The sequence below is a fragment of the Paramormyrops kingsleyae genome, chromosome 18 (genome assembly GCF_048594095.1).
Source record: "Paramormyrops kingsleyae isolate MSU_618 chromosome 18, PKINGS_0.4, whole genome shotgun sequence".
In the NCBI taxonomy this organism is placed as follows: Eukaryota; Metazoa; Chordata; class Actinopteri; order Osteoglossiformes; family Mormyridae; genus Paramormyrops; species Paramormyrops kingsleyae.
Genome location: NC_132814.1, coordinates 10,335,088 through 10,362,387, shown reverse-complemented (window position 1 = coordinate 10,362,387; position 27,300 = coordinate 10,335,088). Strand labels below are relative to the sequence as shown.

Below are 27,300 nucleotides of genomic sequence, written 5' to 3'. Positions count from 1 at the left end.
GTGTAATATGTGTCGTTCCAGCAATTTAAGTTAAGTTAATTGATAGTTAATAATATGCAGAACTTTTAAATGAACCTGACATAAGAGGCCACACACATACGTGGAGAAATCCTTATTTGACAAGACAACAATATTTTATTCGTCCATTCATGCATCTGGGGTGGCTTTCCGGAAAGCGATCGATCTCAGTGAACAAGACAGAGAACGATGTAAGTGAATAACGAGTGAGGTCTACATGCGTTTACAGAAACCCTTCATTACTCCAGAATTAACGCAAGAACTTTAAGCAGTACTAGTACTCCCCAGCCTCCACGTAAGAAAAGCACAGAACCAAAGATTTTTCTTTTCTGCCCTCAAAACATTTTTGCGTAAGTAAAACTCCCACAAGCAAAATTTTGTACCAATGTGTAAAGCAGCTAGCCTACATGTGCACTTATAGTACCAATGCATCTAAAGGTGCATTTCTGCATCCCCAGACCACCTATCCTGCAGGTGAAGACCGCAGGGGAGACTGGAGCCTGTCCCAGGCAGGACAGGATGGCAGGACGCATGGAACAGGTTCACACTGCACAGGGCGGAGATAGATCATGTGTTTTCAGCTGAGACCTGACCCACTAAAGGGTAGCGTTGGTACTGCGTTTAAACCCAAAAGACAGTCGGTGACACAATAAAATTCTGATGGACAAACTGCCATGGAGGACTCATGTGAAGATACTGACAGGAACATGGTGGATCCTGCATGCCAGTGATTTTATTTCTCAGTGTCATTTAGCCTTCTATGTGGATAAAATGCAAAATGGAGTCATCGAGATTATATTTTTGGAAGCAGATGACAGTTTTTCACCACTTGTATAGTGGAAGTCTTGTATGTATCATGCTTAATCCCATTTTTATTCTGTACATGAGTTATTTTCATAGTGATATTATCATCTGAATGTATGCAGAGGTCCTGATTGTACAAATGTTCATTATAAAATGGCAGAAAGGATAGCAAACCCATGTCTCTGTTGCTCCTATGCACACAGTGATTTTTATTGTTACTTGTCATATTGACCAGCTAATTGGTCTAAATCTGGAGAAAGTGTGGTAGTTATTGCATTTACATTTGGCAGCTCAGTGCTTCGATTTACTTATTGCACCAGGCATTATCTGTCTGAAGGCTGTCGATAGGATGCAGCTAATGCAGTATGTGCAAGATGCTTGTTATTTATGGGCTTGTGACTTTTAAAAACTCTGCAGTCGAATATCCATTATAGAAATTGTCATGATTTCTAGATACGGACTGGAGGACAGTATCAGGATCTTATTTTTCTCTAAGTATACAAAGTCACTGGAAATTTGTTTCTGTGCAGGTGATGGAACTGAAAATACATTTAAACATATAATCAAGACAAAAGTACAAAAACAATGAGTAGAATAGAAGTAAAACAGAGGTAAAAATACAAACAAAAGTGTAGAAATAAATAAAATGCTGTCCATTTTCTGTAACTGCTTATCTTCAGGGTCACAGGGAGTCTGGAACTTATGGGCACAAGGCAGGGAACAAACCAGGATGGGGTGCCAACCCATCACAAGGCACAGCCATTCATTCACACACAAACACACACGGGCAATTTGGGAACTCCATTTAGCCTCAGCATGTTTTTGAACTGTGGGGGGAAACTGGAGCACCCAGAGGAAACCCCACAATGATGCAAGGAGAACATGCAAAAACTCCACATACTGTAGACGCAGCCATGGCAGAGATTTCAACCCTGGTCCCAGAGGTGTGAGGTAACAGTGCTAACTACTGCCCTACCATGTCGCCCCAAATTAATCAAATAAATAAAATGCGGACATATAAATAAAGGCTAGACAACCAGAGTTGCATATAAGCAGCTTTGGGGTTTGTGTGAATAAGCTTAACAGTATGAAACTCGAACCGTGGGGGATTAGACATAAAGTCCCATAAGTGCCACTGGGCTTCTCAGGGATCCTAATTTAGGAGGGACTGTTAGTATCCAGCACAGCCATTTCAGCTCCAAAAAGGCACTAATGGACCAGAGAAATGTCAGGATGTTAGGGCTCAGTCTACTATGAGGTCCTTCTCTCTCTCGGACTGCATTCATTTCTCACAGTAACTGTCCAGCAGCAAAGGAGTATTCGTGCGTTCCATTTGCCTCGGGATCTGATTTTCGGAATCCAAGATTACATCACATCCGCTACAAACTCGGGAAAACCGAGTCGGATGCGTTCCATGTGCCACAGAAGTTTGAAAGTCGGATTCAAGATGGAAGCCCAGAAGAAAGTGGCTTTGCGCTAGCTCTTCCGGCATACGAACGGCTCCAAACGCAAGTTGTTCACCTGATTAACCTCGAGGAGGATTACATGAAGCGAAGAAGGTACGTTTTAGTGTATTTATGTGTGGTTGTGTCAATAAACAAACTGCATTACACAGTCAACCTCGGGTATTTGCGCTTTGTCATTTGTGAATTCACAGATACTGTGCTCTATTTTTACATCAAACATTTGTTTTTTTAAAGGTAATGTATTAAGCTGACTTTTAAATGATAGTAAAGTGTTTTTGGAGCACAACTGAGCTCATATTTATGATTTAAACTATAGAAATAAGCACATATTACCATTTTTAGTGACTCTAACAAAAATCCGAATGTCCGAGATGATCTGCAGGATGTGGCTGCTGACTGGATTGCTTTGGTGGCGACTCTCTGCATTTTATGGAGTCGTTATCCAACAAAAGGAGAAGAGTAGAGTGTTGTTCTAGCAAAGTACATTAAACAGTATCCAAAGGATGTTTAATAGATAGCTTGTTACAGTACATCACATGAACAGTAGTTTATTAACATCACTTTAAGAAAATGTCTTGTGTATTTAGTGTTGTTGCTGGTTTTGGCATTATGTTTTGATGGCATATTTCTCCCAAATTTCTCCCTTTCTCCAGGGAGCTGGTCTTACTTCTGTTGCACTACAGGCAGGAAGTGATACTGAAGATGGGTACACATTGGGGGGGTCCTGATAGACATGGGTGACCATTTTGTCGCGAATTGGGCCAACCTTCATCTCCTGGCCTAATGGATGTGAAAAAGGAGCATCTGCCGCTGCCTTCCAGTGCACCTGTGGCCTTGCTGGGGTCATAGGGGCTATTGATGGTTGCCACATCCGAATTCAGAAGCCAACCATTAGAGGGGTGGACTACATGAACAGGAAGGGTTTCTACTCTGTCCTCCTTCAGGTGATTGTCGACCAGAGGGGATGATTCATTGACATCTTCGGTGGACCACCTGGGAGAGTCCATGATGCAAGGATGTTGAGGGCCTCAGACTTCTTCCTCGAATGGCATCAAAAGATGGGGGAGTACTTTCTGCAGGGGGACAGCGCCTACATTGGCCAGGCCTTCCCATTCATCTGTGCCCCTAAATGTGATAATGGGAGACTCACTGAGGCAGAACATCAGCAGAATGCAAGGATCAGCCGGGGGAGGGTAATAGTGGAGCAGGCGTTCGGGCGCTTAAAGCGCAAGTGGAGGCGTCTACGTGACTTGCAGAACACTGGAATTGACATTGTGGTCATGGTGATCATGGCAGCTTGTTTCTTGCACAACATGTGCATTGGCCATTCGGACATATGCCCAGAACATCCACAAGGGTGCCCAAGGGAGGATGATGATGATGATGATGAGTGATTAATTTTTGAGTGATTCTTGTTCTGTATTTTACATTCTGGTTTATTGCAGCTTATGAGCCTCTGAGCTTATTTTATAGTCAATGGTTTGTTTTTTATATTGTGTGTATTATCTACATATGTGTGTGAGAGGATAAGAAATGGTGTGTTTCAGTGGATTGTGCCAGCTCTATAGGGCCTTCTTTGACATTGGTGTCATGGACAGTGCTAGATCTTCATGGTAAAAGAACATTTGGTAGACACAGAGTTTACACATAAAACACAGAACAATTTCACAGTCTTCGTTTCATTGGATGGTTTAAATGCAGTGGTCACATTTCGCTGTGGTGTGTTCACAATGACACAATAATCACTCACTCTCACATTCAGTTAGTCACGTGTTAAGCAGTACTTATTTTTTATTTTTTTGATCTTCAATAATCAACACAGTGCTTTTAACAAAAACAATTTATTAAAATAAGTAAGTACTTCAGGTGCAAAGGAAACTATAAAAGTGCAAAGCCAAACCTTGAAAACAACTATATACTGTAGAATTACCATTGTATGATCCATAGAAGTTTAGAACATTACTTTAAAAGATATGACTAAATAAAAATCTCAAGACATTTATTTAAAAAAGTTTAAATAAACTGTAAAGTACTTTCACCTTTTTAAAAGGTATAAACTATCAATAATATTACAACTTGTCTAGTAGGTGAGCCATTAAATTCTCATGGCTCCGCAGGGCAGCTCTCAGCAGGGCGATAGTGTCTTGATGACGCTGATGAGCTGTGTCTGCATCATGCGAGTATGCTAATACATTAAAGTCCCTGCTCCTCTTGCGTGTCCTTGGGGTAGCTGAGGTTGGTGATGGTGAATCTGGCATTTCAGTTGAAAGTGTTGTAGTGCTGGAGGGGTCATTGCCTGCTGGAGAGGAGGGGATGCAGGATGGCGTTTCCTCCAGCAATCCACTGCACTGGCCAAGCACCTCCGGCCTGCGTACCACCAGCCCCCATGATGTCTCCACCACTGGAAAAACCACGTCATGATGGCCTCCAAGGAGTTCGTCCATTTCTCTGTAAAACATGAAACGAGTGGGTCCTCTCCCGGTGGAGTTATTATTGTCCACCACTAAAGTGTTCCATTTTCTGCACACCTTGTCGGGGCAGGAGGTCTGTTCAAAGTGGCAGACCAGCTTTGCAGCCATGTCTAGCCACAGCTGTCTCGTATTCTTTTTGCCCATTTTTAAGCAGGCACGGAGGTCCTTCAGGGACTTCGGTGGACCATCACCTTCACCCGTAGCATGTTCCCTCATCATTTCAATTGTGTAGAGGGTCTGGTCCTTCATGAAGCCCTCATTCTAGGGCTTCTGGGCCTCCTGATTGCTGCCTAAAGCACATAAACAGCATGATTACAGGAATATCATTATTGCAATTTACTGTTTTGATGTTTTAGGTGTAATGCTGCTAATTATCTAACCTTTGTTTCCAGTCGCCTTACAACCACTGTGAGGTCCTTGTCCAAATAATATGTGGACTCGTTGGATGCATTTTGGTATAAAGCACCACGGAAGTGTACAGTATGATCCTCTGAGGATCCTCAAAAGGATCCATGTTTCCATCTAGAAACACTGTTAAACACACAAGTAAAGGATAAAAGGTTAAAGCCAGGCATACCCTAACGCATCTACACTTTTTATCCTGCGTACCTAGATTCGACTAGTCATTTGTTAGCAACACGGACCAAACAATTTCTTGGCATCAGCAGGAGATAAACGACACACAATGCGCTATTTCACATATAACAATCACAAAGTGCATATAATATGTAAAATATCACAGCACTACTTAGTCTTTGCACTGAGCAGCCATCTTGAATTCTGAACTCAGGATCCTCTGTGCTGTCCGAGATATTTCTTGGATCTCCGAGAAACAGGAGCGTGCATGTCTTCACATCTAGCTACAAAACTCGGAATCTGAGTTCCGAGGGCAAATGGAATGCACGATACAGGTCATCTGTAGCGATGGCCAAATGAAGCTTCATGAACCATTTGATATATTATTTGACCCCACTAGGTGGCGGTCTTGGTCTGGATCACTCTGCAGACCCACACTTTGAACCTTCTAAGTCTCAATCCACAGAGCTGCCCCCCCCCCCCCAAAATGTTTTTTCTTTAAATACTTTTTTAGTAAGTGCATAATCCATATTTGTTACTTGGTTACATATTTGTTAGTTTGATATAGGTTGATCTATATAATTATTCTACTATGTAGAGAATAGTACAAATAACCCTTTCTATGGGTAGGTGGATCCTGACTAGTACAGGTCAGGTAGGGGAGCATGCACTGATGCAACGTGTTTCCGAAGCCACCACATGGCAAAACTCCTTATGATTCTGGCTGGCGACCCCCCAGGCAGACACACGGTCCTCTCCCACCCTCCGGAAATGGTCATTCATCTGCTGCAGCCAGGTGTTATGTGGGCATCCCCTTGACCTGGTCCAGCCACTTGGGTCCTCAACAACTTCAGAGAGATCCCGCGAAGTCTCAGGAGTCAAACGCTTTGCAAAAATCAACAAAGGCTGCAAAGAACCTCCGCCGATATTCGTGCTTGCACTCGATGAGAACCCTCAGTGCCAGGATGCGGTCGATGGTAGACTTCTTGGGTCAGGAGTGGAAACCTGCGGCCCGCGAGCCACATGCGGCTCTTTGACCACGTGACTGCGGCTCTTCTCAGAACGACAGCCGCGTTCACATTTTCATGTCTTAGCATAATTATGATAATACTTTTGTAAAGATTAATTATTTATTTATGGATTAATATTTTTCATTTAGATATTTCTTTAGCTATATGTGAATGAGGCGGTCCATCGCGCGCTTCTGTGATGTTTTAACAGCATCTTCCTCATCATTCATCAAATGGTAAGCTTTCCGGAGTTTTCTTTAGTACCTGAGATTGGATGTATGCTTCAACATTCCAAATTCATTCATTTACTTTTTGTAGTAAATCGTCACCAAGGTCTTCGTAAAAATTATTACTTTCACCGATTTACATATTATAGCCAGCTGAGTTCAGAGTGATGACTACATTTGCGCTGCTCGTCAGCACAGTTACAGCAGTGAAGGGCAGACGGCTGCAGAGCCGAACGAAAGAAGGGGTGAGGGTGAAGACTATCACTACAGAACTGAACAATGCTGTAATATTAATCACCTTCGTGCTGTTATGTGTCTGAGTGATTTAAAACTGAGATGCCCCCCGAAATTGGTTTTCTTTATTTTTTTTGTAAGTACTTGAACTTTATTTTTTGTGTTAATGCATATGTGCCCATATCACATTAAAAACCGTATCTCAAACCCCCATCTGTACCCACTGTGGCTCTTTGTAAATCTTGGTTCAGACATTTAGGAAAAAATGGCTCCTTGCTTTAAAACGGTTGTAAAAACCAGACTGCTCTGGTCACTGATAGGCTAGCAAGTGATCACGCATCCTGTTACGGAGGACCCTAGCAAGGACCTTACCCAGTACTGAAAGCGTGTTATCCTCCTGTAGTTGCCGCAATCCAGGCGATCACCCTTCCCTTTCCAGACAGGGACTACAAGTCCCATTTTCCAGTCAGTTGGGATGACGCCAGACTCCCAAATGGAAGCAAAGATTACCTGCAATGCCAGGAGGACAGACTTTCCAGCAGCCTGGAGAAGTTCACCCCGGATACCACAGATACCTGCAGCCATGCAATCTCAGTGAGATTGGGTGGTTCACAGCTGATTGGAGGATCAGCCTGGAACTGTGGATGCAGGGATGTTCAACGTCTTAGCTGGAGGGTCAGCATTAAACAGCTGCTCAAAGTAGCCGGCCCAGCGGGTCACAACTGCAGTGTAAAACTGTACACTTGATTTAATTTTTTGACCATAACCGAATATGACTGACATCCTAACCTTACTGAAAAGTTACATTTAATTAAAATAAATGATTAGTATTTGAATCCTGTCCAGGGCGTTGCCCTGCTTCGTGCTCTGCACTGCTTTGGGGAGGCTTCAGCCTATCTCCCCCCCCCCCGCAGCCATGACTGGGATAAGAAGCTGGAATTTAAGGTTAATGTCTGCATGTTTAACATTGTGCATTGTAATAAATTTGATCCATCCACTGTCTATAATAATTCATCCAGTTCAGGGAACAACACGGACAGGATCTCAGTCCAAGACACAGCAAACACATGAAAAGAATGTATTTTATTTATAGGCACCTATCCACTCACCCCCCCCCCCCTCCCTAATATAGTGAAAACATGCACAGAGCAAGGGCAGGGATGGAAACCTCGGACTGAAAGGTTTTTGTAAGGTTTGTCCAGTGTGCTGTTGAAGGATATTCAGCAATGGTATGAAGTAATGTTGCTATTGGTCACATTTGGACTGAAACTTGTCAAACGCTAAGAGATGCAGCAGCTTGAACAGAGGTCCCCTCTCTCCAGTGCCTCTATTAGAGGTCCCCTCTCTCCAGTGCCTCTATTAGAGGTCCCCTCTCTCCAGTGCCTCTATTAGGTATTTTATACATCGGTGGGTTTGTTCCAGCCCAATAAGTAGGACCTGTGAGCTCGTCATGCAGGGTGATTTAGTCTCCAAAACACCCACACAAGTTTATTTTTACTTTTTCAATTTGACAATTATGTTCATATTTTGTGTCAGTTGTTCCTGTTCCAGTGGTTCAATACAATTTCATAGTATTTCTGTATTATTCTTTTGAGTTTATATTAATGATACAACCAATAAACAAGTCTAAACTTGAAGTTGCAGTTTTTGTTTATTTTATGGACAGTATTAATTACTGAACTCTGCTATTCTTTGTTTCTCACCTTTAGTATCCTTGATCTACAGGTACATTCCTTAGTTTCTAATACTTAATTTATTGAATGCTGCACTAAGTGTAACTAGTGCATAAGCAATAAAACCGCAGCCTGAACAAGCAGAAATAATTATCTGTTAGATACTGCTGAAAGACAGAATTTGCTGTTCCTGTCTGCTGCAAAACTATGAATTAATGGCAGTGTTATTTTGTTTCCATCGTAAAATGACCCACACCCAACACAGACGGGGAAACGTACAGTGTAAGTGTCCCCACAAGAGTGAGATGCATAAGCCTGCAGTCAGAGGGCAGCATAATTAGTGAAACTCGGACTTGGGCCATTAAAATCCTACCTGCCATGGAGAGGGACTGAGTTTCAGCCTGAGAGTTTTATGTCCAAGACCAGCCTGTTTTGTCTTCGTTCTGGGGAAACTTTGATAAATGATGCCACAGTTCAAGTCATTATTATCCAATAAATTTACTGACATTTCAAAAAGACAATACATAATAAATAGCGTACTTATCTGTTCAAGCAGTATGACTTTTTCAGCCCTGCATGGACTCTTTCTAACACCCGGCATATGAGAAGCTTCCTGTGATTAGTGATGGCAAGTGCTTAATTGTGGCATCTCTGCAACAGCAGACTGCTTGACTCAGTTCTGATGTCAAGCGATCACACTAAGCATGCCAGGTATTTGCACGTTTCTCTATGCAGAGCAATCGTGGTCTGTTGTGCTGGAGAAAACTCGCTGGCTAAAATTACGAAGCATTGTTGTAGAATTGTAAAATTATTTTATTTCTGTCTCCCGATTGGCCACTCCGGGCCCGAGTCTCCTGATTGGCCACTCCGGGCCTACTACCACTGACTGTAGTACTGGGTTGTGCTGAGAGCTGATCCAATCCCTGGTAGCAAAGGGCATCGTAAAATATGAATGCATTGCACTGCAAGGCACACCCTGACATATACTGGGCAATTTTGAGGTGACAATTCCCTTGCTGTTTCGGGAATGGGAGGTTGCCAAAGTACCGGGGCCATCCTGAGGAGAACATGTACCTGTAAGCTCCATGACCAGAGCTGGGGGCAGGAACCATACCCACCACACGGGTGGTGGGAGGCCGTAAAGCTGTATAACTGATAAAACAGGGCCAGTCAGAACTTTGGAGAAGGGTCAGTCAGACATGGAAGATATTGGATTAAGGGTCTTACTCAAGGGCCCACCAGTGAAAGCAGTCTGCCAACCATGGGATTGGAACCAACAACCTTCTGATCATAGGCACAGCACCCTAACCCACAAAGCCACATACAAGCCCCAAGAGAGAGGGTGATTAAATCTGTCCTTTTCCTTAATAAGTTTCTGAGGTAAATCATGAACCATCAGCTTATCTAACTAAACACACTTCCAGGTCACTTAGACCTAAAATGCCTCCTTTGGAAAAATTAGAGTACAGACACAAGATAAAATACCTCTAAGAGAATTTGAGAAGGCCGCCCACAAGACGCTCCATGTTTGATCAACGCCCCCAGTTTTTATCAGCAGCTACTTCAGCCCATGATGGGATTTTTATCGCGGCATCTGCTTACAGGCTTCAGACCATCTCAAATTCTCCAGCAGGCATTCATCTCTGCTACATGTCCACGAGCAGGACAGCCGTGTGTCCACTTTCCTGATTACAATCATTCTCTGTTATACTTGGTGCAGGCAGGGAACAGCAAAACATAAATACTTTTGGTAGTGGTATTGATATTTGTCCCTTAATTGCAGCAATGAGGTTAGTTGAATCAGCGTCTTTGATATGCTCAGTGTGTAACTGTTAGCGTTTCTGTTTGTACCCTCTATTAATTAGTCTTCTGTAGAAGGTGTTCCTCTTGCCTCCAGAGTTAGGCTCGCTACAAGGCTGGATTACACAAACAAAGTATGGATGGAGTTTCGTTTGTGTGTCTTTGAGTTCTGTAGTCTTCTTTTTGTTCTTTTTTTTGAACATTCTTTTTATTGGCATATAACACATCCAAGCACAAGACACAAGAGACACACACACACACCCCAAGAAAACAACCAAGAAAAACAAACAAAAATGGAAAAACTAGTCTTCTGTACAGTTGTGCGTTTGTTTATGAGTACATGTTTTATATTTTATTAGATAGCTTGAACAGCGTGTGCAGTTAATCAATCCATCCATCCATCCCAGGCAGCGTAGGACACAAGAATGAGGTACACTATGGATGGAATGCTTCAGTACAGTCATATTTAATATAATTTTAAATAATGCATGAATATATACTTTTGATTCCAGCCCCTTTAACACTGGCTTATCTGTAACCCAAAAGCACTATAAGTCTTAACCTAACACTAGTTTTGTCCACATTTTCCACGCAGCAGCACCAGGGGCTGTAACAAGCTGCTTCCCCGTCTCGTGGAAATTCTGACCGCGGTGGACAAATTCACGCATACTGCTTTGTACTTGACAAAAGGAACACTATTGAAGTGTTTCTTTGAGGCTGAGGGTGGTAATCTTCCATGATGTGACAGTCAACTCCTCATACACACCTGTGTCTATAAAAATATAAAATACCACAGTCTGGCTAGCAAATGCAGTTTATAAAACAGCTCCAGACACGGGAAAAGGATGGATGGATGGATGGATGGATAGTCAAGTGGGTGTGACTTAATGCCCCAGTTCAGATGTGTTCATGATGCCCCCTCCCCCCCCCCCCCATCCCCTGCAGTATATCCCTTACTTTGTATTTCCAACCATCCTCCAGCTGCTTATCTACTGTATTACAGGGTAAAGGGCTTACTTGACATTTGGAAAATCACACGATAACAGATTTGTAGCACAGACATTGGCAGATTTATAATAATAAGCTGGTCACAAGCAATACCACCATCTTGCCAACAACATAAATACAACATTGTAGCCAAGTACCATAAAACAATAGCCTGCCATTGACAATGTAGCTGTAATCATCAATTCATACATTCATCCATAAATTTGTTTTTTGAATATTGGGACACGGTATTTTTGTTATGCCGTGAAGCTCAAACATTGAAAATATTATGAAATATATTTATAATTTGTTAATGTGTGGGGGTGGCGCAGAGACTAGCATAGTGGAATGGGGGTTCGAGTCTCACCCCCAGCTCAGTGTTTGCAGCTCCTAGGTGTCTTTCAGGTGTCCCTCTCACCCCCTGCAGCGCTAAATTGGCATCTCTAGATTTCCCACAGGTAAAGAAGGCAATCATGTATGAGAATTCATTTTCATTCACTTTATTGTTGAAAAGTAGCAGTTGATTAATTTTTCTTTGGGTCCACTTGATATTAGCTGAAGGGGCGAAAGGGATATTCTTTTTTTTCCATGTGGTTTTCTAGTAGGCATCAAAGGCACTGTGAATATAATATTATGCTTAGACCCAATTGAACATTGCAATTCCCCATGCACAGATTCTTTGTTATTGTAATTTTAAATCTTTAAATCTTTAAAGTATAGTTTTGTCTATATTCAAAGCTGATGTTGGAAATGTGGCAAAAAATACACACCCAGTTTCATTTCTATGTACCATGTTCATTGTTAAATTAAATAAAATTGTTTTTAATCTAATTAGATTTAGTTGGGGGAAAAACAATCATTATTCAAGGATTATTATGTGATTTCATTATTTATATTATATGATTAATTACATTTCATCCTGTGCTTAGAATCCCATGAATTTCTGACTTGATTTCAGAGTTTGTTCTGGCTGCTGAATTATTGATTTATCGAATTTGCAGCAGGTATTCAGCAGCCTCTATGGAAGTGCAGGGTCTGCCTCTGAAGCCTGGTGTTACATCCCGCCCATCATGTCTGCCTGACCCTCCTGTCTCTTCCCGGATGTGGCTCTGATGAGCTATGCTTGTTGCTTGATACCCCTCGTTAGTCTTTGTATATACAGTAAGTCCTTGTTTGTCTCATCAGCCCCAGTCTGGTAATTAATGTCAAACCTTCCTGTTGCCTGTGTCCTTCCCCGTACTCGCCTTCCTGTTGCCTGTGTCCTTCCCGGTACTCGCCTTCCTGTTGCCTGTGTCCTTCCCCGTACTCGCCTTCCTGTTGCCTGTGTCCTTCCCTGTACTCGCCTTCCTGTTGCCTGTGTCCTTCCCCGTACTCGCCTTCCTGTGTTGACCCTCCATGACTTTGTTTGTTTTCTTGCTCCTGTTCCGTTAATAAAACCCCTTTTTGCCCAACAGCCGCCTTCGAGTCCTTCATCCAGCATGCCGTGACACCTGGCATACTTTATATATAAATATATGTATACATTATGTTCAGATGAGTTTCACTGGCTTATATGACATGAATATTAATAGAATAAGTATTTCTTAAAGGAATTCTTAAACTGGAGGCTGTTTATTTTAATAGGGTTTTTGTTCTTTTGTTTCTAAAAACCAATTTGTATCCTGTTGCGTAGCTGATGAAATTTGCAGCTCATTTCAACAGTCTTAGAACAGTAGAGCATTACAATAAGCACTTGCTGTTGTTTTTTGTTTGTCCTCTCTCACATTATAGATCATCAAATTTCCAACTGATCAGCATGAAAGTGAGAATCCAGCCAAGAACAATTAATTTTTACTCATGTAAGGTTAGCAAAGCGTGTTCTGCATTCTGAAATCCTGACATATTCTACACATGATATACAGTATGTTAATAATCTTTCTTATTCAGTACTGAATCAATGGATAAATCATTCATGGTGTATGTAACTAAGCTAAATGACATTACAAATTCAAATTATACCATAGAGTCGAATGCATGATTTTTTCAGTGTGAAATGAAATGATCTACATACTGATTAGAAAAATGCATATTGCACCATTCCATAGCATAGAGAATAAGAAGATAGAAGCTTTATGAGGCATTAGGCAATTAAGTCTGTGTCGTACCAATGTAGGAGGAAATCCAGCCTCGCAGGCCAGAATGATAATTAACATCCATTTAGCCAAAACAGACGAACACAGCAGCCAGTCCTCCAGAGCTTAGAAACCCGAGGATCTGGGAAGGTAATTTCTTTAGATGAAATGCTAGCAAGCAAATCCTTTGTTATAGAGAATAACACCAACTCCGGCAACGATGATGCTGGAGCGACGTTGTATTTGCAGAATAGTGTTGTGACCAGGTGAGCGACTGGAGAGCGAGCGAGCGAGCGAGCCGGGAAGCAGGCAAAGCAAGCCGAAAATGCAGGCAAACGGGGTTTATTCCAGAAGACAGGACCGGGGAAAGCACATCAACAAACATCAATGACGGATCTGGGGGGTATTCCAGAAAGCTTGGTTAACTTACCATTTGGTAAATCTTAACCTCTGGGTTGATATACCACAAACCCGCATACCATGAGTATGTCGGTTCCAAAACACCTGAGAAGAGTAAGTTCAATCAACCTCCTATTGGTTACCCAGAGTTAATGCGCGTGCACCGTGCATACATAAAGACGTTTTCAATGGATCGCCGATTTCACGAGTAAAAATGGAAGATCGATGTGAAAAAAAGAGAGCGTCATATTTCACAGAGGCGGAGTTGGAAGTGTTAATGCACGCATATGAAGAATTCAAGCCGATAATACTGAAAAAAAGCAATACGGCTGCATCGGCTAAAGAAAGAGAGTTGGCTTGGCAAAAAATAACGGACAGAGTAAATGCGTGAGTGTATTAAATTGCAAATTTGACATCGCCTCCCCTTTTATTATAATGTAAAATAATTAAGCACCCCTTCCGCATCCTTTTCACTGTTAAATCACTATGAAAGCATTTGCTTTTCCTGCCATTCATTTCTTTAGGTTAAAATAACAATGTGTATTGACTAGGAATATATGGTTTCTTATTTAATAAGGTGTAATCCTTCTGGAGCCAGAAGAACTTTGAGCCAAGTCAAAATGAAACACAAAAACATTCTGCAAAAAGGTAATATTTGATTACACGATCACTGAAATATTAATTAAACACGATTTAGTATATTCTTTCTGTCATGTAGCTAATAGAAAGAAGGCTGAAGCCCGTCTAACTGGCGGGGGCCCACCACCACCTCCCCTCACCCCATCTGAGGAGCTGGCTCTGTCCCTTAATAAAGGGCGACCAGTGGTTGCTGGCATTCCAGGGGGCACTTCATCACACACACCATGCACCACAAGTGACATTGTGAAATGTAAGTTTACCACTATGATTTCTTTTCATTATATGACTTAATAAATTACTATCTGTCACTTAAAGGCTTTTTGAACATGCTTAACGTTTTTATGCAGGCTTACTTTATTTAATTGCATATGATGTATAGGCTACTGTGATCTTAGTTGTATTACTTTGACATGTTTTTTTTCCTGCATTATTGGTTTTTCTTTAATATTGAGAATTTTGTGGGTTGTATTTTCTTATAGATACTGATAGAGGGATTGTATTATTGGACCCTAGAGAAAGAACACCGTCTGTCACAGTTGTAAGTGTTTTGTCAGGTACCTTTAGTTGCTTTTAGATATTCTGTTTTTTTTTTCTTTTTACCAGATAATGTATACTTGCATATTTCCACTGAAGGATGAAGATGACGATGAAGAGACCACATCTGCTGTGACAGAAGTGGACCATGCTGGTAGATCCACTGAGGTATGATGCATACCATTATAATGCATGCCCCCTTTTCTCATTAGAGTAACAAACTGTCATTGTCCATTCACAGTACATACCTGGGGATTTACCCACAGATGAAGGTCCTTCAACCTCAATGCGCGATCTAAGCAGTGTAAGATTTTGTGTTAAGTTGTCCATATTTTAATTTTATTGTCTGACAGAATCTCATTTCATTATTTTTGCCTTCCTAGTTGCCAGCAAAGGAGCTGTATAAGGTCCATCTTCAAAAACAAATAAGAAAAAGTGACATGGAGATGGACCTTATACAGCTTCAAATGGAAGAGAAAAGGCTATCCATTAAAAAAGCAAAACTAGAAATTGAATTATTGGAGCATCGCCTTAAGGTGAGAACTTGTGTGAATATTAATCTGTTGCATGTTAAAAGTGGTGTATATAAAGCAATGTAATACATAAAAAAACACATTTTATTTCATTTTACTTTCATTGTTTTTCAGGAAATAAAGAAATGAATTGCACAGCAGACCAGTGCAAACAATTTAATAAAAGTAATTTTGACAAATCCTGTCTCTCAAAAGTCTTCCATCTCTGTGTGCACAAATCTGTAGGGGTTCCTCTGGGTCATCTTCTTCAATACAAGGAGGGTGGCTTTCTCCTCTTATAGTGGCAATGTTGTGAAGCACAACACAAGCCACTATTATGTCGCACGCCCTCTCTGGACTGACCCGGAGCCCACGCAGACACTGAAACCTAGACTTTAGGATCCCTATGGTCATCTCCACCTTGGCCCGTGTTCGGCTGTGAGCCAGGTTAAACCGTGTCTGTGGTCCAGGATCAGGCTCAGGGTAGGGTGTCATTAAGTAGGGCAGACAAGGGTATCCTCTGTCCCCCAGCAAGTAACCATTGTACTGTCCTGTAATGATTCAAGTGTACAATACAAATATAGTACAAAGGAAAAAAAACATTGTATGAAGCAAAACATACCCTGCTGAAATGTCTGGCATAATGATGACTCGCGGAAAATTCTGGCATCATGCACAGATCCTGGCCATTTTGCCTCAACATTAGTAATGATGTGGGTTGCCTCACATATTACCTATAGTTGAAAAGTGGAAAGTAATGAGTTTAATGATGTTAACAAGGCAAAAAATTAAGGACACAAAATCAAGTTCTTACCTGCACATTGATACTATGAATAGATTTCCTATTAACATAGTCTCCCTCATTTATTGAAGGAGCTTTAATAGGAATGTGGGTGCCATCAATGCACCCGATTACATTTGGAAACCCTGAAATAGAAAGTCATACAGTGTATGGAAGTATCAAATGTGTGTGTGTGCAGGATGAATACATGTATAGATATAAATAGTATGACTACATATTAAATATGCGTCATAGATTTTACTACAAAGGACAAACCTGCCACTCTGTGGAATTCCTCTTTAATAACCCGCAGAGGTTTATGGCCAGGGAACTGTACAAACGTGTGTAAGAAGCGTTTCAGTGCCAGACATACTGTGCGAACGGCTCTACACACAGTTGCCTTTCCCACATGCTCTGCATCGCCCACATTGTACAAAAAATGCCCTGACGCAAAAAACCGAAGTGCTATGCACAGAATGTTTTCTGTGCTAAGCGCAGACCCGCGGTTTGTGACATTTGCAATATGTGGGTTCAAGAGATGTGTTAAGTAAATTAACGATTCTTTTGAAAACCGATAACGCTCTTTCAAATAATCATTAGGAAATGAAAATACATCAATACGCGGTCTTATAACTCTCTCCCGGCGAAAAAAACCTCGTATAATTTGTGCCTCCACGTCCACAGGATCGTCATCAAAAGGGCACGCCATGCTCAGTAACCTTCTGAAACAAACTGACCCTGGAACATAACCTGCTACCGAGCAGGTTATCTTCAGAGAGTAAGCTGCTATGGTTACGTACATACCCAGAAAGTTAACCTCCGTTTTTGGAACCGAAAGTTGAGGTTATCCACTAACTTACCCTTAAACTTACCCGGGTATGTCACATAACCTGCTTTCTGGAATACCCCCCTGGGGTAACAGACTCAGACGCGGACTAAATACAGCAGACAAGCCACAATAACAAGGAACAGCTGGGCACGATCGGGAAAGCACACGTGGATAATGAGGGGGCGTGGCACACATCAGGAGCGGACGGAGCAGGGTGTGACAAATAGACTTATGTGAAGGACTGCATGAAATTTTTGCTAGTTTACATCTATATACCGAAGCTACCGAAGTGGGGCAGTTTCAATGAAAAACAACTCGAACTTAATATCAACTCCGGATCGAATCCTAAAAAGTTTGGGTTGTGATCGAATTTTCCCTGTAAGAAATAATGGCAAACCAATTAATTGTTTCACGGCCCCAAAAAAATACACCTAAATGTTTTTTTTTAGCATTTAAACACAAAATGAACCGGATAAAACAAGCAGAGTACTGTACTAAACACATCTAAGGACATTTATCAAAACAGTAATTTGTAAAGTAAGAAAATAAATGTATCCAATGTGTAAAGTTAAAAAAAACAATGTGTCCTGCCCCGATCGTCCGCTCCTTCCGTGTGCCACGCCCCCTTGTTAACCCCGTGTGGAATCCCCGTGTGATCAGCTGTTTCTGGTTGTTGTCATTAGTCCTCTGTATTTAGTCCGCGTTTCAGTTTGTTTCCCCAGTCCAGTCATTGTATTGTCCGTCTGCGTTTTGCCTGCCTTACCTGTAATTAAACCCCGTATTCCCCGATACTCTGATGTCTGCGCCTTTGTCTCCATTCCGTCCCGCTTGGCACGACAATATTATTATTATAATTAAATGTATTAATGATTTAATTATTATTAATATTAAAACAATTAATAAGAAATATTTATTTTAAAATTTATTTTATTATATAATAATGATTACTGTTACTGTCATTGTCTAAATGTATTTTTACTGTCTAAAATATGTATTCAGCTTGTGTAAACATGCACAATGCTATCACAGCGAATGCGAGGCTGAGACTGAAGCTTTACCCTTTGTTTCCGCTGAGAGACGTGCTGCGTGACTCATTTCCCCTCCCGTGCAATTTATCTTAGGTCGCCATTCACGGTTTGACTTCTGAGATTCAAATCGAGTACTAGGTAATTTTTTTCCGAACTGGTTGGCTCGACTTTTAAGAAATTTGAGTTCTAATGAGTTCAAGAACTGAGGTACCACTGTATAGGAAAGTTGTTTTCAGTAAAATACTTCAACCGACAGAAATCAGAGGGTTAATGTATGACGCAGGGACACAAATGAGTGAAATACTGATTTGCAGAATGCAGACATTCTGAGGCTGATAAACCTAGAACCAAACCGGAAGAGAAAGACGTCACCATACAAATGGGCAAGATGTCAGTTCAAGATGCGTGTAATATATATTTTCCTATGGACAGTATAAATGAATTCGAATACCTGACAGAAATTATTTATTTGAAAGGATAAAATTGAGAAGGCGACACAGTTGCTGACTTGGTGGCTCTGCGGTTGTAGCCCCTAAACGCAGCAGCATGAGTCCTGGCTCTCTGCCTCTGAGGGTGACATTGTTTTTTCCTCGTGATTGACGGAGTTCCCCCCCACAGCCCAAAATCTCGCAGTTTAGCTGTAATTGTGTCTGTTTAATATTACTTCCAAACTTTCATTACATTTTGGACTTTTAACTAAAGCGACAGACTGATACATTTCCATACGTCATCTGGGTGACAATATCAACCACTCGCTGAATGAAGAAACAGTGTTTTGATAAATCATCCATTAGTGTTTCACATTTTTCTATGAACTATGAATAAAAAATACCACAAACTGCTTATTAATTTCTTTCTGCTCTACAATGATAATGTCTTGTTTTCTGCATGTGCAATGAGGAATGTTTGCCAACTAACTTATAGGAAAAAACATTAGATAATGATTTTAAAATGATTATTAATGTTTACTTTCAGGGTGTAGATAAATTTATGTGACTTACTGTTTTCATATGATTCTTTATAATGAATGGGTGTTAATTAACAGTGGAGATTATTTAAGTATCTCTAGAGCAGACTAGTGGAAAAACCACTTAATGCTAGGTTAAGAATAGGTCAACTAACCGATATATATCACTGCTCTGCCTTGAACGGCATTTCGTGTGGGTTTCAAAATAAAAACATTTATCGATTAGGGGCCTAATGGAATAACATTTAAAATCTCTGAGTGAAGAGAAGTCATTCTTTTATGTTCCCGGTTCACGCTGTCCAGTTCTGTACCAGTTCTCTGAGTGTTTAGCTAGCAGCTAGGTGAATTTCATTTCTACAAAGTGTATGTGGCCTCTGTATCTCCTGGACTAGGCTCCAGGTTTGTTGCAAACTTGCATTGTACAGGCTGTAACAGGACATCAAAGGTGTTATACTGAATAAAGGCATATAATGATGTACTGTGTGTTTACACTGATTAATATACATGTGTATGTATATATATATATATATATATATATATATATATATATATATATATGTGTATATATATATATATATGTGTATATATATATATATATGTGTATATATATATATATATATGTGTATATATATATATATATATATATGTATATATGTGTGTGTGTGTGTGTGTATATATATATACATGTATATTAATCAGTTAATAAATAGCGTCATAGCAATGACGATGGTGTACTGATTACATTATTATTAAGATTACACTAATGCATGTGGCAGCCTAAATTCAAATTTTACCTTCAGTGCAATGACTTCCCAGCTCAACATCAATCTAGTGTCATTTCTCATTTTTCCAAAATATGTATATTTGCTTTTATAACTGCTTTTCATAATCCTCAATTTGGATTTCATGAAATACATTTAAAAATATAAACAGGAAGAAGACAGAAGTAGCCTTTCACCTGGGATAACAGGTCACTTCAGCGGAGGCGTGACTGAAATCAGAGTGAAATTCCCCCCCCCCCCCCGTGGGGAAATAAAGGAAACAAGACCAAGGAAAATTTCAGTCTAACCCATCTAAATGTAAACTAGATAGGAGATGTATTCACAAGTTTATTGCAATAAATGTTGCAAGAATTGAATAAGTATCACATGTTACATCGTTTATACAAGTATATACTGTACAGATGGTTCCTATTTTACGATGGTTTGACTTACGATATTTTGACTTTACCATGGTCTGATAGTGACGCACATTCAGAAGTGTCTTTGAATTCTGATCTGGTCCCCAGCAAGTGATGTCATGCGATGCTTCCTACTGATGCTGGGCAATGGCGGCATCCAAGCAGCCACGCTTAGTCTGTGTAGTGATCACAAGTGTAAACATACAGTGTACAATGCATCGTGCAGTGTTTTTCTTTTTTTCTGAGTGTAAACTTTTATTCATTTATTTACTTTTCGACTGATATTACTGGTATTTAGTCTGTTTTCAAAAACATGCTCAGGTTAATTGGAGCTCCCAGATTGCTCATAGGTGTGAGTGGTGCATGTGCTCTGTGAAAGGGGCCCCAAACCGACCGCCGGGGCCCCCTTCTGGACAAAGTCTACCCAAGCCAAGCAGGGGGCCCAAGATGACATTTTGTCAAGGGGCTTGGATTTTCTAACTAGACCCCTGCCCAGGCGTGGCCTACTATTAAATGATCTGCAGCGTACTGCATGGTAATCACACTGCTGTGATGAGGCCAGGCTTTCTTCTTCTAAGCCTGGTTGGCTTGATCATTCAGGGCACTGTGAGTTCAGAGAGATAACATGGAATTATTGAGCAAAGTTTCTAGCCATCAGTCCAAGTGTTAAAGCCAGGGCAAACGCTACTGCTGGAACAAGATAATAATTCAAATCATTCAAGCAAATTTCACAAAGACTGGATCAGAAGAAAGAGGCTTTGAGAAGATGCTGGAAGCTGATCCTTGGCTGTAATTACAAAATTATCACAGATCTCTGAAAGCTGTAATGGAAATTGGTCACGACACATGAGAATGGACGTATCTCGAAAGGTGCTTTTTTCTGAAACCTGGGGTATTAGCTAAATTTTTTAACCTTAGCATTAAATAAGATCTTTATGAACCTCGGAAAATATTTGGTGGGTGAATAAATATCAGTTAAATGCATAAAGGGGTAAATCTGGTTTTGGTACAAAATTATATTTATTGTCTTCAGCACTGAGACGGACAGGAATGTGAAAGAAGAAAATCACTCAAACCACAGGTCAGTGACTAAAAGAGGGTAATACTCAACTGGGGCACTGCACAAATTAAGTATTACACTGAAATGAAATCAATGGAATTGTGTTTTACATTGGTATTTGCTGTGTTATCGTATTTAAATGTATTTTGGGAAAGATTCTGAAAGTTTTGCAAAAGCCGCAAACGATACATGAATTTAGTAACTCAGAAATGCATAAAATGCACGTACAGCGCTGGTTTGGAGGACAAGCGTGTTTACGGCAGCCTCTCACGTGATATCTCGCAGAAATCTCGCCGAGATCTTTGTATATCACATTTCTTTTTGCTTCATTGTAAAAATATTGTTTAAAAACGTTTTGAACATATTAAAATTTTACATAGTTCTTCCAGATTGCAGGGGGCCTGCACCCATGACCCCCGTGATGTGGGGGGGTCGACTGTGGTTAAAATGTATCATTTAAACATTAGCTGAGAAGTCAAGCAGAGCGACAAACGCATGTACTGTAGGGGTCTCACTCGTCTCTGAAGTGTCATTCTGTTTATACACACAAGTACGATAATGAGCCATTTGCAAGAACATATACGTGGTTGCATTTTTATCTATGATTTGTACCCCACCATTTCTGCAACATCTAATTTCACAAGAGTTAGTGGTTTAACAATGAAAAATCGGCTCATTGTTTTCCATAAAACAATGTTTTTCTTTGGTGTCTGAGGATCAAGAACTACAGATTTATTTTGTTACAAAAAGTGAGATAATAGTCTATATATTGCAGACTAGTTGATGTTAATATTTTTTGGCCATTGCAATATACAGCAAGTGAGAGGAGACCCCAGCACTCACTGGTTCAAAATAAACTCGCTGCACATAACCTGAAAGGAGCGTCAGACTTTGATTTCACCAGCCAGAGAGCTGGAACAGAGCAGACAAACTGCTGGCAATCCATCAAAAGTTTTAGATGGCTGCACCCATCAAGACAATTTATCAAAGACCATTGCCTCATAGCCTTAGCATAGCCATTTATTATATCCTGTTTGTAATATTACTCAACTGTAAAAGCTAAGACTAGTTTTACAATGCAATTTAAATGAGAGGTGGCACAGTGGTGCAGTGATTAGCACTATTGCCTCACACCACTTGGAGCAGGGTTTGAGTCTTGGCCCTGGCCCCCCACGTGTGGCGTTTGCGTGTTTTCGCTGTGTGCAATTTGCATGTTCTCGCTGTGTGGAATTTGCGTGTTCTCCCTGCATGGCCTTTGCGTTCTCCTTGCATGGCCTTTGCGTTCTCCCTGCTTGGCCTTTGTGTTCTCCCTGCGTGGCCTTTGCGTGTTCTCCCTGCTTGGCCTTTGCGTGTTCTCCCTGCTTGGCCTTTGCGTGTTCTCCCTGCTTGGCCTTTGCGTGTTCTCCCTGCTTGGCCTTTGCGTGTTCTCCTTGCATGGCCTTTGCGTTCTCCCTGCTTGGCCTTTGTGTTCTCCCTGCGTGGCCTTTGCGTGTTCTCCCTGCTTGGCCTTTGCGTGTTCTCCCTGCTTGGCCTTTGCGTGTTCTCCCTGCTTGGCCTTTGCGTGTTCTCCCTGCTTGGCCTTTGCGTGTTCTCCCTGCTTGGCCTTTGCGTGTTCTCCCTGCTTGGCCTTTGCGTGTTCTCCATGTGGCCTCATGGGGTTTCCTCCCGGTACTCTGGTTTCCCCCCACAGTCCAAAAACATGCTGTGTTGAATTGGAGGTGTGAGTGTGCCTTGCGATGGATTTGACGCCCCATCCTGGGTTGTTCTCTGCCTTGTGCACTTAGCTTTACACCCTTCCTTGACCCTTAATAGGATAAGTGGGTCCTGGAGATGGATGGATGGATGGGACACAAATTATCGTAATAGGCCTTGTAAACAGTTACTCAGAATAAGCTCAATTTAGATTGTGAAACAAACCCTAGTCTCCTTAGTGAACAGAACCATTTGCCATATGACATGTGTTTGTATCAAGGAGAGAGGGTTCGGTACCAACTGGAGAAATACTACACAATCATTTCATAAAGGAAGTCTATCATTCTGGTAGTCAGGAGCCTCTCCTTGCAGGTGAGTTTGAAAGGTTGTGGAGGATGTCTCATCTCCCAGGTTACTAGGGGCCAAAAATATAGAATTCACCACAGGCTTCCTCTCCTGAGAATCCCATTCTCAGCGGATGGTTTCTGTATTGAAACAAATTCCGCAGAAAGACCTTGGTATTATAATTCATTTGTATCTAACTGTTGACCTTTGCATTGGAAACATAATTGAAGCGCATTGCATTCGTCTGCAAAGCCAGAATGTCAAAACATGGCCCTGAAAAAGGCAGAGAACCTGACGCATACACCTCAGGACTAGAATATCATAACACTGCTATCTGGTTCCACAAATGCAAAGCGTCTTCAAATGGAACAAAATGCAGCTTCAGGAGTTCCCTCTAGAACTAAATCGCGTGAACATATTTATCCTGTAGTCACCACTCTAAACTGCCTGTAAAACTGAAAATAGAATATGAATTGCAAACATGCTTCCACCAGTGCATTTTGTCTTCCCATTGTCCTCCTCAAAAACTCTTCATAAGGTGCTGGATATCAAGAAAACAAAGGCAAGCCAGGTCTTATACTGTATGCAGCTCAGGAAGTGAAGCGAAAGCTCTGTGACAAACATTGTTTTGTAAATGCCGTCCGCCTCATTCGATTCTTTCCTTAAGATGTGATTGGCGTTGGCCTTCTACAGGCCAACGTGCATCGTGACTGACACACTGGTGTCAGATGGAGGTCAGCCCAAAACAAACTTGTACATTCTCATTCAAGTTCATTCAAAATATTTCCCATTGAAATCTATTGAGTGAAATCCCTGATTCTGGTATCGTATTGGCACATTATGAAAAAGAAACGAAAAGTGGAGATGAGGTGGGGGGCGGGTGGCCACCCCAGTAAATGCATTTGAATCATAATACACTGGCATACAGTACAATACAATGTATGAGAAGGCAATTGAACATTTCAGTTTATTTCCACGCCTGCCAAAGCAAGCAGCCGCCCACATGTTTTCTAAGTTTAGCTACGGAAGCTTTCTGAATGAGGTGATATTTCAGGTACTGCGCGGTAGCATTTAATACAAAACAACAATTCACTGAAACATTTCAAATCAAGCCTAGAATTACGGCTATATTAAATAGCCTGCCTGAAAACTTTAAATCATCAATTCCCACACCTATTTTCTATTTTACTATGCATCATCAAGTAAGAACACCGATATATTTAAATGGATTTTCACATCTGGCAACTACGTCTCGTTAGCTATAATGGCAGTTTGTGTATGTAGGATGGCTTCATTTTTTTAAGGACACAATGCCAGAAAATGTCTTTGCTATTGAGGATATTTCAATACAGTATGAAGTTAAAACTGCTGACTATGTACTTAGAACATTGAGTTGAGCAAATGTATTATGTACTGTATGCTCAATGCATTTTTTGGAATATGGGGAATAGTTGTCTTGGGTAAACAAATCCTGCTAAAACCCTCTTGGTACTTCTTTGTAATATTCTTTACATTTAGATTTTGATAGTTACACAAGCAGTTTTTGAAGCTCCTCAGTTGTGATTGCTGTTATTTTTTACCTTCAAATGACATTTCAAAGTGCAAAATAAAAAAAAAATGCTGAATATAAGTGTCACGCCCGGTTCGTACGATCTTCCCGTGTGCCACGCCACATGAGAGTATGTATCCCCAGTTCTGTCATTAATGTCATGTGCTTGGTTATGCCCTGTCTGCTCGTGTCTTTGAATAAACCCCATGTTCCTGAAGCTCCGTGTCCCGGATCCTGAGTGTCCGCTCCCTGCTCTGCCTGCCATTGTGACAGAATGACAGTGCTCCAAAAGACGAAGTTACCCCCCCGACCGACGTACTGGCTCGCACAGCCCGAAGTCAGACGAGATCCAGAGGCTTGGGCTCTGGCCTGCCAGAACCGGGACATCTTAGAGGGGATGTCCCTTACAGAAGACGCGCACCTTGCGGTGGAGCTGCGCGACAATCTCCGACAGCTGCTGCGGAGGGCGGCGGAATTGGAAACCCGGCAGGTAACCCGTGCTGCCGAGTTGCCTCCCGCTTCACCTTCCGAGCCCCCAGAGGCTCCCCAGATTCCACCACAAGCAGTAAACCGGAAGGAGAAAAAGAAGAGAAGAAATCCAACACCCGCATTGCCGACACTGCACTGCCTGGATCGGCTCCTTTCCAGGGACATGCCTGGCCCTTAAAGGGGCCAGATCCGTTTGGGATGCCATACCACGGATCCCCAAGGTCCTTAAAGGGGCAGCGCCGGCTACCCTGATGCCAACCCCCACTCCAGCCCCCATGGTTCCTCTGCCGGTGGTTCCTGAGATGCCCCCCAAAGTTCTTAAAGGGGTAACGCCAGTGACTGAGGCGCATCCTCCTGCTTCACCACCCGAGGTTTCTGTGCCTCCTGCTTCGCCGCCCGAGGTTTCTGTGCCTCCTACTTGGCCACCAGAGGTTTCTGTGCCTCCTGCTTCGCCGCCTGAGGTTTCTGCGCCTCCTGCTTCGCCGCCTGAGGTTCCTCCGCAGCCACCATCACAACGTGGTAGATCCCGGCCAGGTCCCCACTTTTCGGTCTCCCAGAAAGGGAGAGGAGACCTGTGTCGGGGTCGTGCCCCACCCGCTCTGCCCCCTGGCTTGCCCTCGGTCCCTGTGGCTCGCCAGTCACCTGCAGTCCCCCGGGCTCACCCATTGCCTGTGGGTTCCCCCCTCTCGACTCATCGATTGCCTGTGGGTCTCCCTACTCTGCCTCTTCAGTCGGCTGTGCCTTCACCGGCTGTGGCTATGCCATCGCCTGCCGCAGCTTCGCCTGCCTCCTTGCCTTTGCCGAAGTCCCCTCCGTCTTCCTCTTCGCCTCCCCTGGTACCCCCTCCAACTCCTTCCTCGCCTCCTCTGCCTGTTCCTCTGCCTACCTCTTTGCCCCCTACGAGGTCCCCTCCTGCTCCGGCCTCCCGGTTGCCTGTGGTCCCTACGGCTGCCCCCTTTCACCCACTGGGGTTCTCTCGGGCTCCCCGATGTTCCCCGTCCTTTCCCTTCCAGCCTCCTGCGTCTGCTTCTCGTTCCTCCGTGTCTCCTTCGTTCACTCCTAGCCCCTTCGTTCCTCCTATTGGTGTTCCCCCTGTGTCTCCGGTTTTGATGCCCCTGTGTCTGCTTGCCTTCCCGGTTGTTTGATAGTTCTTGTCTTGGTTACTGCCTTTGTGTCTGTTCTGCGTGTCTGTCCTGTTCCCAGCGCCCCGTTGATGTTTTGCTTTTGTTTTCCAGGTCCCGTGTCCCCAGTCTCATAGCTTCGCTCCCCTTAGGCGTGCCCGGTGTGCATGCCTTTGGGGGGGGCGTTCTGTCACGCCTGGCTCGTATGATCCTCCCGTGTGCCACGCCCCCCTCATTAACCTCATGTGAAACCCCGATGTTATCAGCTGTTTCTTGTTGTTTCATTAAGTCCTTTGTATTTAAGTCCACATCAGAGTATGTATCCCCAGTTCTGTCATTAATGTCATGTGCTTGGTTATGCCCTGTCTGCTCATGTCTTTGAATAAACTCCGTGTTCCTGAAGCTCCGTGTCCCGGATCCTGATTATCCGCTTCCTGCTCTGCCTGCCATTGTGACAATAAGGATATAGGAATCAAGCAATTCAAATTTATTTTCAGAAATGCAATACAAAATTTATATATTTTATATATAGGCCTATAAAGAAAAAGGAGTTTGCTATATATTCCTGAACATATGCCACATATATGAATGCATTCTGCATTTATTATGCATATACAAGTATGCAATTATAATTATCATGTTATTATCAAATAATATTTGTTAGTAATGTATATTAAAGCTGCTAAGGTATGTTAGGATGTTAAGGTATACTTACATGCTGCTTATGAATGTTTTATGAATGCATTCCATTTTTCATTTCATTTTGAACTAAATATTTATTCCCTTTCCTAAAATCCA

At 42.1% G+C, this 27,300-nt stretch overlaps 2 long non-coding RNA genes across 6 annotated transcripts; one reads left to right on the top strand and one right to left on the bottom strand.

Moving 5' to 3' along the window:
• The first annotated feature begins 13,775 nt into the window (after window positions 1-13,775).
• On the top strand, window positions 13,776-15,661 carry LOC140579495 (uncharacterized). Of its 5 annotated transcripts, XR_011983496.1 has the most exons (6): window positions 13,776-14,665; window positions 14,895-14,953; window positions 15,049-15,117; window positions 15,191-15,253; window positions 15,333-15,485; window positions 15,597-15,661. It is a non-coding gene; the product is annotated as an uncharacterized lncRNA (long non-coding RNA). The 5 variants fall into 5 exon arrangements; XR_011983497.1 differs by having other exon boundaries at window positions 13,776-14,424; window positions 14,495-14,665; window positions 15,049-15,485; XR_011983495.1 differs by having other exon boundaries at window positions 15,191-15,485.
• On the bottom strand, window positions 15,624-17,141 carry LOC140577646 (uncharacterized). Its single transcript, XR_011983499.1, has 2 exons — window positions 16,276-17,141; window positions 15,624-16,195 (listed from the first exon to the last, which is right to left on the bottom strand). It is a non-coding gene; the product is annotated as an uncharacterized lncRNA (long non-coding RNA).
• Window positions 17,142-27,300: the final 10,159 nt, after the last annotated feature.